The 15036-nt window shown below is 33.7% G+C and overlaps 1 protein-coding gene across 11 annotated transcripts in view; it reads right to left on the bottom strand.

Annotated features, from left to right (window-relative positions):
• The window catches only part of LOC100645915 (potassium/sodium hyperpolarization-activated cyclic nucleotide-gated channel 2), a 212374-nt gene that overhangs the window by 142309 nt on the left and 55029 nt on the right, over positions 1–15036 (bottom strand). The window lies entirely within an intron of this gene.

Below are 15036 nucleotides of genomic sequence, written 5' to 3'. Positions count from 1 at the left end.
TGTCCGTATAGGATTAAAAGGTTATGATGTTTTTGTTCGATTCTTTCGGCTCTCTTAAAAGGCGGCATTTTTTTTCGAATAAATAAAATAACGGTTAATAGTATTAGTGGATGTTAAATGTGATCTCAAATACTACATTTTCATAGAATTCTATGCATGCCAGTATGCGGTTGAATTTCTTTGAAACTAAATCGCATCGTGGAAAATAACTTTGTAAAATTTACAAACGATAACTGGATTGACCATATAACTTAACATTAGAAAGATTTTTGAGAAAAGAACCCAAGGACATCCATTTTCTATATTTTGTATGAAAATGTTTAATGAAACGCAGGAAATTCGAATTTTAAATTTCAGATCGAATCTGGTGCCATTTACGACAGAGAAAAGTATGTAAAACGGGGTCATGCGACACATCTGAGGTAACAGTTGCGTGTAAATTTGTTGCGTGGACTTTCACGCAATGTAGCTTAAATAATATTTGCAATTTCTCTAATTAGAAGAATTTTTTAATAGTTCCTTCCTCGCATCTTTCATATTTTCGTGGCTGACTCAGCCCGAAAGAGTAATTAAATTTCGCCAAAAGGAAAGTAAACGTTTGTTAAAAAATAACACGATTGATAAAAAAGTGAGAAACCTTATCTGACATTTTTTAATGGGTCTCAGTTAAAAGTCGTGGTATTATGGGTCACCTAATGAAATTTCATTATCAGGGATGTCGTCTGTGCGCAGTGGATTCGTTTGGAAAAGGTAAATGTTTGTTGAATGTGTTGACAGGTTTATCTTCGAATCTTTGAAACGGTTTAAGTGAAAGAAGTTCGCGTAAAATCACAAAACGACTGTGTTGCTAATGGCACTGCCATTTACGAGTGTTTGCACATTCTTTAAAGAAGTATTTGTCATTCGGATGAATTAACACGAAACAAGTGTGACAAGGATTAATGGAATTATGTACATATCGAGGAGATGTTGACTATATAATAGTCAAGCAGTACTTGACATCTCGAATTCTTCAACACATTCCTTACCAAATCAAGATAAACGAACTTTTAGAACAACCCAAATTCATTCTCTTATTTCTGTGATTTTATTCTTCCTATCTTTTGTATGATTATAAATATTTTATTTAGCATGGATTATTTGGCATATCTTGAAAGACGAGCGACATACATATAAATATAAAGGAGAGTCATTTAATACTAAAAGGACTAGTGGCAAAGTTATTGCTTTTACTAACAACCATAATCACCCACAACATTTTTGACTTTAAGAGAAAATGAATATTTTTAGATAGTGATATATTCTTAAGCAATTATTTTCAATATGTAAGAGATAATTTTTTAAGATAAATTTTATTTGTTTTGATGACTAGAATGGATTCTTCAAAAATATAACACGTAACTGTAAATATAACAGTACGAGCTCTGAGTCGGAGCTACTTTTATACGTGTACATATATATACTTGTGAAGACCATAATTCTGTAAAATACAACCAGATTTTCTAACAGAGGTATCACATGGTATATTTATCGATCCTTATTTTATCTGTAACAGCTTTGTTACACTCTGGAGAAAAGCGCATGCATCGAAGCGAGCAACTGTTTGAGAGGAATACTGTGTACAAATTGTCTTTAAACAGAGACTATTCTTCGTCTGTTCTATTGAAGGAACTTCACCAACTCCATATCAACTTTCAAACTTTCTGTCACGATCGACGAAATCCTATCTTAGCATGCACCAATTCCTTCTTGCCGCAATTCCAGGCTGAAATCTCATCATCCATTAGGAAACAAAATTGCGCAGAATCGATTCTATAATTGTAGCAAAGATCCAGCATCTTTCAACCTCATTGAAGATAAAATTCCGATGTTATAACTTTTAAATTTTAGATTTCTAGATGAAATATAACAATATTGCAAAATTCTCATTGAAAAATTAATCCGATCTTTATTATCTACAACGTAATTTCTTTTATAGTAAAAAATAATTATAGAAAACATTTTTTTCACATGTAGCGTAAACCTTCGTGATTTTTAATATATTCCCTTCACCTAGGCAAAAATCTCGAAATATTTTTCCAATCGTATCTGTTAATTTCTCTATTTATTAAAAATTAATGCTACAAACGTCTATCTTATTTATTTTTATATTTTATTATTGTACTTTATTATGATAATAGAATTATCATATCATATTACCTATATAATTTATAAGAATATTTAATTATAAAATATTCTATCATTATACACATGACATTTTAGCCATCCTACACGCTATCAAGTGAAATACATGTGACAGTGAAAAATATAGCAATACTTTGCCATAGTAAGAAATTTCTGGTTGCCACTGTGTATCTCGACTAAAAATAATATTTTTGAGAAATTGCCTTTCAAGTGACCAATATCATAAAACTCTTCATACTTCCACTTTATTCGCTATACAAACATTAATAATCGCCTTATCCAACGTTTCTCAGCAATGATACGAGCATCGATATAGGATAAGCAGTGGCTGGAACGAATAGAAACAAGAAAGTAAGAGGGAAACACGTTTTATCCGCATTTTCGTTCACAGGACTAAACGCACGAGTACACGAGCAATATTTACAGTGCGATCTATAGCGAACAGCGTAAACGTTTGCCAATGGATTAGCAAAATCTAGCCAGTCATGGTTATACAGCACTGTGAGTGAAGAAAGAGAGCGATGGATCCCTTTCCGTGACGCGTTAAACGGCAAGTCACGCCCTTGACGATTTATACGTCTATGTTACATTTTGCAAATTAGTCGCTTAACTTGATTAAAATACCTTCGCGTAATCGCAGAATCGTCGAAGTACGTGGTAAGTGTTTTAGATTGGAATAGGAGTGGTTCCACGCGAACTTTGGTTTCTGGGGACTCTAGAAAACGTAGAGAGTGTCGATGGTAATTTAACTAAAACGACAATTTTTATTTATGAGAATGTCCGATACTTTTTAGAAAGTAGATTATTAGATTGTTACTTGATAAGATCATTAGATCGGATTATTTCCGCTTAATTACATTATTGGATTTGGGTTATTGTTTAGCAATTAAATTATCATAGGATGAAATTATTTCGATCTTTAGTTATTATCAATAAATTCTATACAGTATTAATTAGATTAAATTGTAATTTGTTCATTTAGTTTGCTAGATTATCATTAAATTATTATTATCGGAATGATTGGTATTTTCTAACTAAATTACTACTATTTTATGCTTATCTTGTAACCTACTTTATTCCCAATGAGCGTAGAAATTCTGTTTATTAAAATGCATTGCACTTTCCAAAATCGGAATAACATATATATGATAATCGCATCTATTTTAATAGATAATGGTAATAATAATAATAATCATAAAATAGTACCTCAACGTCATGACTAAAACTTGAAGATCAAAGTCAACCTAAGACCACGCAAACACTGGCAATTTCGAAAAAAGGAGTAAGAAAATTGAATTATATACTTCCAATAACAAAAGAATAGTTCTCTTGTCAAAAATAGAACTCTGTTCGCCGATGACATACGAAAGGAATCCAGTCTCGAATTTCGAAAGTGTCAACTCTTAATCCATCACTCTGCGAGAAGTTTCGGCTGTTTGGAAAGATTTCCGTTCGAGTTCCCTCGAACTGATAAAAATTATTAAAATACAGAAGGAATAGGAGGGGGTTGTTGTACAGATATGCATACATGTATCCAGAGGGGAGAGAAGGTGCAGAGGGTTGCGTGGGGATGTGGAATGCGGGGTAAAACCAGATCAATACGGACGAAAGCATACCACGGTCGCGAACCTGCGACACATAAACCAGGAAAAAGGACAAAGTCGAACAGACAGACCGACAGACGGACCCAGGACATCAGAAAACCGTGTTACGTACATGTAAGATGTTCAACAATAATAAATTATACCCATTTCGATGAACAATTACGATGAACAAATTTGATGAATTTTTCATACTTGTTCTTGATACTTCAATTTCACGATATGTTTTGTTTATATATTATTATTAATTATTATTATATATTTGTTTACATTATATATTAAGTTAATCCTTTTACGTATATGGAACGTTGCAACAAGAAGGTGGATGTCTATGGGGAATTTAAATATGCAATAGATGTATAGAATACATAGAGTATTGAAAAGTATAGGAAATACCTAAGGTAATGCATTTATTATGATACTTAATCGATCGAACATGTACCATTTCTTATATTTCTTTAGCCGCATTCATAAATGTATGCAATCGCAAAATCATACTTGCATGAATACAGTTGAAGAAATGCAACGTAAATGATATGCAATCTAAAATACAACTAAAAAGTGGAATCGATGCGAAAGTTTGTTTCGCTTGTTTTATTATTTTAACGAATATTGTACTTCGAAAACATATGCATTATGTGTATTTTTGCCATATTTAGTGTTTCCCATAAATAAGAATCCGCAGCCTAATTAATTAATTAACTAAGGTAGAAGTATTTAATTTCGATGAAGTTGATCTTAAATCTTAGTATATTTATATATTATGTCCTCTTTACGTAACTGCCTGAATAATGCACTCCTATTATTGATAATTAATGAACGGTAACTTTTTTCAAAGGCGAGAGAAAAAATTTGTTTGTGAAAAAGTTAACAGGGAATATTTAGGTGCAGTTATTTCGTTGTTGTACAATAAATTTTGTGTCGTATAGTATTTTTGTTCATAATACTGGGCTTTAGGTTTTAGTTTTGTGTGCGATGCAGTATTTTAGTTTTTCGTTAAGGATTTAGTCAGACTAAGGTGCATTGTCAACTAAAAGTTTGGAATTGCTGCGTAGTCCCAACTAGTTCGTAGAACTCAAACTAAAAGGATGAAAAATTTTGATACGCCAAAAAACTTATTATTTAAGCTTCTATGGAAGCAAAGTAAATCTCAATTTGTAAAAACTACGTAGATTTAGTAAACGCTTAAAATACTTGAAAATGACAAGGAGAAAATTACAAGGAGAATCATTACAAGTATAAATGAAATTGATCATCGTGGATTAAATTAGAAATCTAGCATATTGTAATTTAATAAATGTGTAATTGTGAGTAACATTTAGTACCAGTAGAAAAAGGAGATAAAATCAAATATCTATTGTATTTGATTAGTACAAACCAAATTTAATAATGTAATGTAATGTAATGTCACTAGTTAGATAATGTCATTAATTAGATATGTCTAACGCGTTCATTAGCAAAATTATTAAAGATAAGAGCAATTTACGTAATGCAGTTTATGCGATTATTTCAATGCTACAGCATTCTACATTCCTATGAATGATTTGACATGACATTTGTAGCCATTTTTTTCAATTTCATAAATATTGCGAGGCGTATAAGACGAGTGGGAAATCTTTCAATAATAGAACAAACCAAGTAAAAACGTATATCTCCGCTTGCTATAATGCTGTTGGAAGTACGTACGAGTTTTCAACACTTATCGAGTAATAACGAATGAACTTGTCTTCTTCTACGTATGAATCACAGTTCGAGAAACTTTTCCTGCATTTTTCACCGAATCAATTCCGGTTGGAAATCATGCCCTTTGCAGGATATGCCATAAGTAAAATAATTCACAGATTAGAAAGACTTTAGAACTTTAAATTATATGTAGGGTGTCTTCTAACTAGCGAATCAATGAGGTAGGCGGGGATTATATATGAAGATATAAATTGAAAATATAGAATAATACTTTCTTCATATTATGATCTTCTTAGATTGTATATTTTCCAAAATTTTATTTATATATTATATATTTTTTTAAATTAAAGGCTAACATTATTAACGGCTCTTTCTACTTATATTTATCGTTCATTGTATTAGCTAATGAAGAGTATGTAAGATGATATGACAGTAATTTTTATTTTTCTATAATAAAAGAAATTTAATTTTGTATAAAAATTTAATACAGTTGTGTACTCAACAGAATGGAAGATATTTTAAATAGTTATTAAGATAGTAAAACTTATCAAGTGTAAATATTTCATTTTAGTACGCCATTTAAATCGTCTGTGAATTTTTAATATAGAGAAATTAAATTAAACTACAAATTATGAGTTATCATTGTATAGGAATTACATTAAATTGATTATCAAATATAAATTACCTGGGGTATGAATTAGATTATTAAAACATGATATGAGTACACCAAATATGAACTGAATTATTATTCATTGAATTATATTTATATAGAAAATCATGAATCACTAAAACGAATAATATATTATAATATTTCATAGTATACCATATCGTAGATTAATGTGACATATTGGTGTTGCAATATTTTTATTAAATTCCTATACTTATTTTCACGATATTTCCAAACGTATCTTTATTATACAAACTATCTTCGTATTTGTATAGCATTGTCTCGCGCTTTTCATCATGTTTAAGCTCAAACTTTTAACATACACGAGCTACTAAGTGCGAAAACAACGCGGAGATAAAAAGTTTGAAAATCGAGTTTTCCTCCTTTACTATGCGGAGGTATTACATCCCCGAGCGTTAATTTCTGCAGCATTTTCTAACGCAAGGGAAAATTATCTTTTATCCACTTTGTTCCTAGAAACTCTTGTATACTCCTATAAATATCTGTTACATAGGTTGTGCTTGCGCAAATGTTCCGTAAACTGATCATTTAAGGCTAATAACATCAAATTTGCAACAGCAATGTGAAAACCGGAGTTTACTAATTTATTAAAGTATTTTCGCTATATTACTTTGGCTCGTATTTTTCACAAACCATGAATCTTAGAAATGATTCCAAAGTTTTGAGCGATAGCGTTTGTGTATATTGATTAGTGGACTGTATTATTTTTATAAATTTATAGGAAATTAGAAAGTGCAAAATTATGTAGAATGTGCATGGTATTAAAAAATGTATAAAATATTTAAAGTATAGTGCTATAACATTTAATGAGTGATACTTTCTATAACATTTAGTAAGTAAAACCAATTTCTATTGAATTGAAAACCATCTTCTTTTTTTAATTATGTTCTTAAAAATATGAATTTACATAAAAATCCGCAATCTATTGATTAATTCTTGATAAGTTTAATCCAATGTTCATATTGCCTTGTAATTTCTATGTACATTTTCAGATCTGTCTAGAATTTTACCGACATAATCACATTCAAAAAGTTTTGTATAACACACATAATATATCCACGTATGTTTTCTACGATAAATGTTCAAATACTTTCGCGGGCCATTTTACATGAATGTTCATTGCCAGTAATTGAGTTTCAAGTATTAGAGATACGTAGAAGAAGCAAGAATGCTTGAGATTAGAATAAAAGAATATTGCATGACCACCCAAGGTTTCGACTAGACGTGGATGAATACATCCTGAGTACGTCTACGTAGTTTGTCTGAAGTGGATGAAGGAGACTTTAAAATGAAGAAAGAACGTACAGATGTAGCTATTCTAGAAAACAAAGAGTGAATGTCTCAAGATGTTTCGTATTGTATAAAATGGGCTTCTATAAAGTATCTCTTATCCTAATGAATTTTTTATTTTCCGATAAAACGATAATTTAATTTATTGTTCTTTTAATAAAATTGCTTTTACACAGCCTTTCCACATTTTCTACTGATTAAAACAGATAAATTAAAATAGTCGATTGATTATCATTTTATATAATACTAAAACTGTTCTGTTGTTCATCTCCTTTTCAGCGACAACGCAAATTCCTACAATCCTTCAATATACACATTGCCTTCTTTAAAACGAAGAAAATGCAGCCAATGAATGGCTTTAATTTAACGATCTGCCCCGAATTCTATATGTACACACTGTTCTCTATTAGACCATTCGATTTATTTCGCTCGTGGTAGCGACTATCTTTTACGATTTCTCGATCCAGTGGCGTTTACGACCTGTCAATGGCTAATAAACGATCGTAAAATGATCGACAACGTTCACGACACTGGTTCACAAAGAATGAGGGAGCGTAAATCCAGCGGAGCATTTTTATTTCCGTCTATGTACCTTCGGGGCTCCGATGGCTACAGCTGTACATTGTGCTAATATAGCCGCAAAGGTCAGTTACTCGATTAATCATGTACCATCCACGGAAATACACCAGCACCATCGGCCGAATGCCTATAGCATGGCGTGAAATGTATAAACATTTATCGATTCGCATCAGCTGGCCACCTGGCTTCTTACTCTCGCGTCCAGTTGTCATTCGTTCTATCTCACTGGTTTCCTCTTTGTCGATTTTTCAATATTTTCTCATTCTACGTGATCGAATAGCATCGACGATCTCGTGGAAATTTGATACGCAATTGTACGTACTGTATGTACCTTTTGGTTTGTGAATTTATATTAGAAACGATGGATTTTGATCGAGTGGAATAGTTTGCTTTTCTGTTTGATAGACGAGAAGAAAAATGTCCTTTTCTTTACAACATGAAAATTTTTTGTATGAAAATTTAATTCGTACTTGGTTAGTGAGGTTTCTTTTTCTCTATGGAAAGTGAAATTTCTTTCTAAGATTTTTAAATCGACTGGCATTTTTAGTTTAGAATTGATATTGTGATGTCTTTAGAATTTTTAATGTGACGTGTTTAATTAAATAACGAGCTGATACAATGACAAATTTTTGTAGGAACTTTGTAATTCTGTGAAATATTCTCGTCGCTTTTTGTGCGGTTAGTGAGAAGAAAAATAGCTTTTCTTTCGTGGTTGAAATAGGTTTTCTTCTTTCTCAGCTTTTTGGGAGTCTGAATGTGATATTTTTGCTTTAGAATGGCTACTGTGATGTTTTTAGAACTTTTAGTACGATACGTTTAATTAAATAATACAATTACATGTACGAATCTTCCCAGGAATTATTTCCCAAGAATTCCACTCTGCGGAAAATTTCCTTTTCTTTTGTGGTTCGTTGAAATGGATTTTTCAATTGTGTTTTATTCTCTTAAAAATGTTTATTATCACTTTTTTTAGAAATGTTTATAATTCCATGTATTTAACTAAATAATAAAATTAAATCTAAAGAGTTTCTTAAGAAGTACACAATTTTTCAATTTTTATAATGTTTAGTATAAAACTTTTTTCAGAATTGTTCAACTCTAACAACATTGAGTTCAAAACTTTTTCTCAGAATTTTTCAATCAATTTTTTCCTTCGGAACTGTCTTAAACTAATAATAAATTGTATAAATATAAATTCCATGAAATACGTACAGTACAAAGAGATTGACAATGCAAAAATGTTTATAATTCTACGCGTAACATTTTAGTAGTAAGTTGGATATCTCGAATAGTAGAAAGAAATGAACAACTTCCGTATCTTTATACTTGCAAACAACTGTAGTCACACGAAGAGAAAAGTTGCTCAAACAAACTGTTACAAATTAAAAAGAAAGTCTCAACTACATTTATCCACCATACTTATCCTAAAAGTATCGTTACGCGCACGTTACATCCCAGGATTTATACGAAACATAGAAATGAAAAAAGTGACTCATGAAATGTTAAATGATGAAACGTCCTTCGATGACCGAGGTCATCGCCTATAGCCTAATTATGTCACATATGGATTCGCTTTACGATAACAACTGATTTTATAGATTATTTGCGCTACCAAACGACGCACAATTTTTCATAGTTCGCGGTATAGGCTCAAAACAATACACCTGCTGTTTTTTAAAATGTTACACATCTGTCGTTAAAGTCGTCCTTAAAATTCTAATGTAAGTCGCAGAGCGAATATTTATGGGAAAGGGAAATTTAGATAACATTTAGACTTAATTTTAAAATTTAAATGAGAGAAAATAAAAATTCGAAATTTGTACGTATAATAATCTGTAAAATAGTTTACCATTTTTAATTGGTATCATCGAACCATGAAAATTTCGTTTAAGATACTTATTTAATTTCACATAGGGTATTTTTATCTTGCATTCTGTACTTTACGTGATAAAAGCTGTCAGTAATATTCAAATTAACATTTAATTAGCTCCGATATCGGTAATTATTAATTAAACTGCGGATGTTTCTGCATTTATGGGAAAATTGAAGGTGCAGAAATGCATACAATCCATTTAATATATGAAAATATATTAAATATCCAAAATAAAGCATCTATTACAATACTTGGAAAATTAAACGAATCTCTAACTAAGGTTCATTTTTTTAGTTGTATTTATAGAACTTTAAATTTGCATAAACATCCACACTCTAGGGATTACAATAATTTAGGTAAGTTTTAAGTAATTAAATTTTAAAAACATTTAAAATTTTATGCAACATTAAAGACATAAAATTATATAGTCTAACCTATTATCGTGTGTTAGGTAAATACTTGTGACGTAATGATACTAGTGGTGGATTAAATATCCTAAACTCAAGTAATCTAATTTAAACATAAGTCAAATGATTGTAGTCATCTACGGCCCATAATATCTACTAAGGATTAAATACCACTGCTAGGTCTTAATAAATTTAAGGTACTTCATAAAAATGTTTTACAAATTGACAAAAAAATTCCATTTCGATTAAGTTTTAATTTTCTAGACGCCAAGAATTACCTCGCGTTACTTTTACTTCTCCAAACCTAAAAATAAGATATTGCGAATTAAAAGAGTCGTAAGTCTGCAATTTCTGAGGCACCAACAATTACCTTCTGTTATCTTTATTTCTCAGAAATAAAAAATAAGAAATTTCAAATATCGAGTAATTTACGAATATAACATACTTTGAGTAACTACGAAACTAACATCACATTTTTCGTAAATATCAAACTTACTTGCAACCAGTTCAGCGCGAAACCCAATAAATCGAGCTTCTGAAACACCCTATATTCCTCTAGCGTGTAATATCGTATAATATCCGAACCTAACCTAAACCCAATAAATTGCGTTTCTCAACCACCCTACAATCCTCTAGCGTATAACATCGCCCACTTTTCACCCTCTACGAGTAACAAAACCTCTTGCTCAACGTTCCCAAAGCAAACAAACCTGGTAACAAAAAGAGACAGCGAGCGTCGTGCGACAAAAATCGTGTTTACCGGCAACGATATCCATCAGGCGGGAGAAAATGAACGTCCGGCAGTCTTGTAATCGATTCGAGCGTGTTCCAACGATCGGGAACGCACGTGCTGCGCTGAATAAAGCGTGCTCATCAATCGCTGTCGTGACAAATTACGCGACTTTATCAACAGATTTCGCCGGTGAAAAAGCGCTCGATCCACGCTGCCTCTCGCACTATTTAACGCCAAGACATTTCGCGTCTCTTCTTTCGTTTCTTCAAAATACCAAGGTTCATCCCTTGATCGGATGGTCAATTTCAGCCACATGGTTTCGTGTATGTCATTTATGTAAATATCAATCGCTACATGCGTGTGATCGTTTTATATAGCGTGCCCTCGTCATAGCGATCGTTACACAGTTCCCCTGGTGTTCCTCAAAACGTTGCAGACACATTGAAAGCGACAAACAAAGCGCATTTACGTGTACGCGTACGTACGCTGTGGAAGGGGGATGAAATTTAGGGATCGAAGAGTGGCAGAGCTGAACAAAATGACTTTTCTCTTCTTCACGTTTGGTGAGAGAAAGTTAATTTGTTTCTTGTGTTAAAATTTTGTGGATACTTATTGGTTCTGTAAGCTATAATACTTAGTGAAATGATTAATAAGGTATTGCTCAAGTAAAAATCTTTCTCAATTGAAGTTAGTCCGACCTAGATAGAATTCATGAAATTTCAATTAATTACATAATTTTCTGAGAAATTGAAATTAAGCTAATGTTAATAAAATAGACAATTGGTAAATAACTGTGGATTACTCAATTATTAATAGATAAATCGTTTAATATTACTTAATACACGTACTGTAAAATCTGCATCATTCATAGGATGCCTTAATGAATTAAGTAAGCAAAATTCTGTTTTTACATAATGGAAAAATTAGAACAAAAAGGGTGCTAATATACGTAGTAAAATCAATTGACCAATTTTTCAAATAACAATATCAACGGAATATCATATCTAAAGAAAGAATTCTACTGAAACCACAATTTCTCGAATCAGACAACCCAAAAATTGTCCAATCATCAAAGAATTGCAATCTGTCAATCGCTCTAAAAATCTTCTAAATAGCAAATAATTTTTCTAGAATTATTGTTCCAAAATTCTTCTTAGATTTCGTTCAGCTCTGGCAGCGACATGTGCAAGCGGAATCAAGCGACAACGAAAAAAATAAATGGTCTCGAATGGCTTTATTAAAAAAGACCAACTGGTACAACTGGACATCTGATCGGTGAGACATCAAAAGCACACGGCCAGATTCATCCAGCCACGGAAGCCAGCAGCGATTGCGCGACAACAGTGTTCGCTCTCAAACAACATACAACAAGCTGCTCTCGGCATACATCAGAGGGTTGTTTTCCTGCTGGCTCGTTGGCTGCGAGGTAACCGAACGTCTCGGCCTCCAAAGTGCCAGCCTGGCCAATCCGTACTTCGTCATCCTCCCACGTCAGACCCTTAATAAACCGCGTTGTTCACCAACTTCCACCTGTTCCTGACTGTACCAGCGATCACCTGCTCTTGCTGCAGCTCGACATCGTGCACATGAGTTCAACGGTTCACCTCTTCAGCGCGTGGCCAATTATCTGGCGCGTCTTGTCGATGCACTTCCGCAAGATATTACGGAACGACATGTTGAGCAAAGCGTCACGTCTACGTGCGCGAAGAGTAGCAAAGTGGAGAATAGAAACGTACAGTGGGACGGTGATTCGGATTTAAGAATCTTCCTTTTGTTATATCCTCGATTTATTCGCTTGAACAAATCCTCTTTGGAAATTGGAGGTTGAGAAGTCAGTCTGTTTAAATGGACGTTGAAATCGACGACCACGTGTGTACGTCTCGAACGCTAGAAAGGACGTAGCAAAAATATCTTTCTCTCTGTTTACTTCTGTATCTTCTTTGAATCTCTATGTTGCTCTTGGGATGTCTTTCACGATTGATTTACTAGTCGCTATTTTTTAAGCTCAGACGAAGAGTAACAGCACAGCCAATGATTAATTGTTGAACTTGAACGGAGTTGTCGAACCAATTTGCTCGTCTTCCTCTTACTCCCTTTCCTTCCTTTTTTTTTTCTTCTTTGACCACTTCAACTTTGCCGGGTAAACTTTAGCCACTTCAATGGCTCTCTACGCTCTCTCCACGTCTTCTACGCTACACCGTCCAGCCGCGAGTGACAGGCCTCGCTTTTTATCACGGTTACTTTATTGCGAGCACCACGACGAGCAACTTTGATACTCGTCGCTTCTGCTTCTCTCTTTCTCTCCTTCCTTTCCTTCTTCTATCCTCGCTCAACCCCCTTGAAACCCTAGTGGCTCGCAACGTCGGCCAAGGTATAGGCGTCCCGTTGGTAGTCAAGGCACTGGACATGCGCGCTGTGAAAACGAGCCTCTGACATTCTACAACCCGTACTCGACGAGGCCAGGAATCAACATAGTCAGCCTTCAACGCTTCTTGGATGGATACTTTTGCATTAATAAGTATTTTTAAAACATGTGGACGATTTTATCGAAACCTAGCGCAAATCCCTGGGTATTTAGGGATCGTGTGATTTCGTATTTTTCTTCTATTTTTGACGGTAGAGTACATATCACGTCACGTTGCCGAGAATAATATCGATCCTACGTATTCTCCTTCGAGTGGTTCGATCATTCGAACGTGGTCCTTGAACGAGCCCGTCCAAGGATGTTTTCGAAATGAAGCTGCGATTATCGATCACGCGGTGACGGTATGCCGACCTCTCGTGCTCAAAAAACTCTCTAAATTGACGATGAAACTACGACAAAAGCTGAATAGAAAAACCCTGCGGCTGGTAGAAAACTGAACAGGTAATAAGCTCTGCGTTTATCACCAAGCGTTTTTTTATCGTTTGATCGATCTATCATGTCCATTTTTCAAGTACGGATGTACGGAAAGGATTCTTTTTTCATTTATTACTGCCTTTTATAGTATCCTTTTTTCTATTTATGGATAAAACGATCAGAATAGCGGACGTATTGACTGATTTCTCCTCAAAGGCGGACAATTGAGCGAAAAGTAGGAGAACAGTTCTAAACAAAGAATCCTCTGTGCTATCGCCTTCGACCAGTGGTTGGCCACAAGATTAGAACACTTGTGTCATTCATGGATATCGCGGTTCTTAGTCATAAATCACCTCTTGTTCGTTTCTTATTAATAAGAGTCTAAAAAAACGAAGTGTCTCGTGAAGTTTATTTCATAATCAACAGAATCGAAACACTCGTGTCTTTGATTAATTTCGAATAGAAATTTGTTCGAAAAACGCTGATAATTCACTGTCCTCTTCTTTCTCTTTCTCTGGATGGTCATATGCTTGCAAGCCGAAGATCGATGGGATTGGTTGCACTGGTTTCGCATCGATTATCGAGGTCCAATTTACGTGAGAAGTGGTCACGGTTAGATAATCGATCGACTCGGTGCAAAGCAAGGCATTCGGTCGTGATTCAACGAAATGAAAATCATTATTGACAGAACGGATAATTACAGTTCACCGTCGATCGTTCGACCGATATAGAACCTCATTGTTAATTTACGTGAATATCTAGTCACGGCTGTAACTATAGAATAGAATTGTGGATATATATGTAACCACGGTTGCAACTATAGAACAGAATCGTACATCTATGGAACGCGAGGTCAACAGAACACTGACATCATTGACAGACGTCCAACCTCGATTCTCGCGAAGAACAATCACAACTCACCATCTTGTTGATAAATAAAATAGATTGCTCGAGATTACTCTCTGATTCGTCGATCAAGACAATAATTAGAACACAGAAATTATTGACAGGGAATCAAGCCTATCCTGTACAATGTTTACGGTCTATCATTGTGTTTCCAGGAATCTCCACTCGTCTGATATAACCACGAGTCAGGAACCAGAACCAAGTTTCATTCACCATCAACTTTCCAGTTTATAATTCGTCACGTTCCTTAAAT

The sequence above is a fragment of the Bombus terrestris genome, chromosome 8, assembly GCF_910591885.1.
Source record: "Bombus terrestris chromosome 8, iyBomTerr1.2, whole genome shotgun sequence".
NCBI lineage: Eukaryota > Metazoa > Arthropoda > Insecta > Hymenoptera > Apidae > Bombus > Bombus terrestris.
Note: the sequence above shows the minus strand (reverse complement) of the source record. Positions and strands in the feature narration are given on the sequence as shown.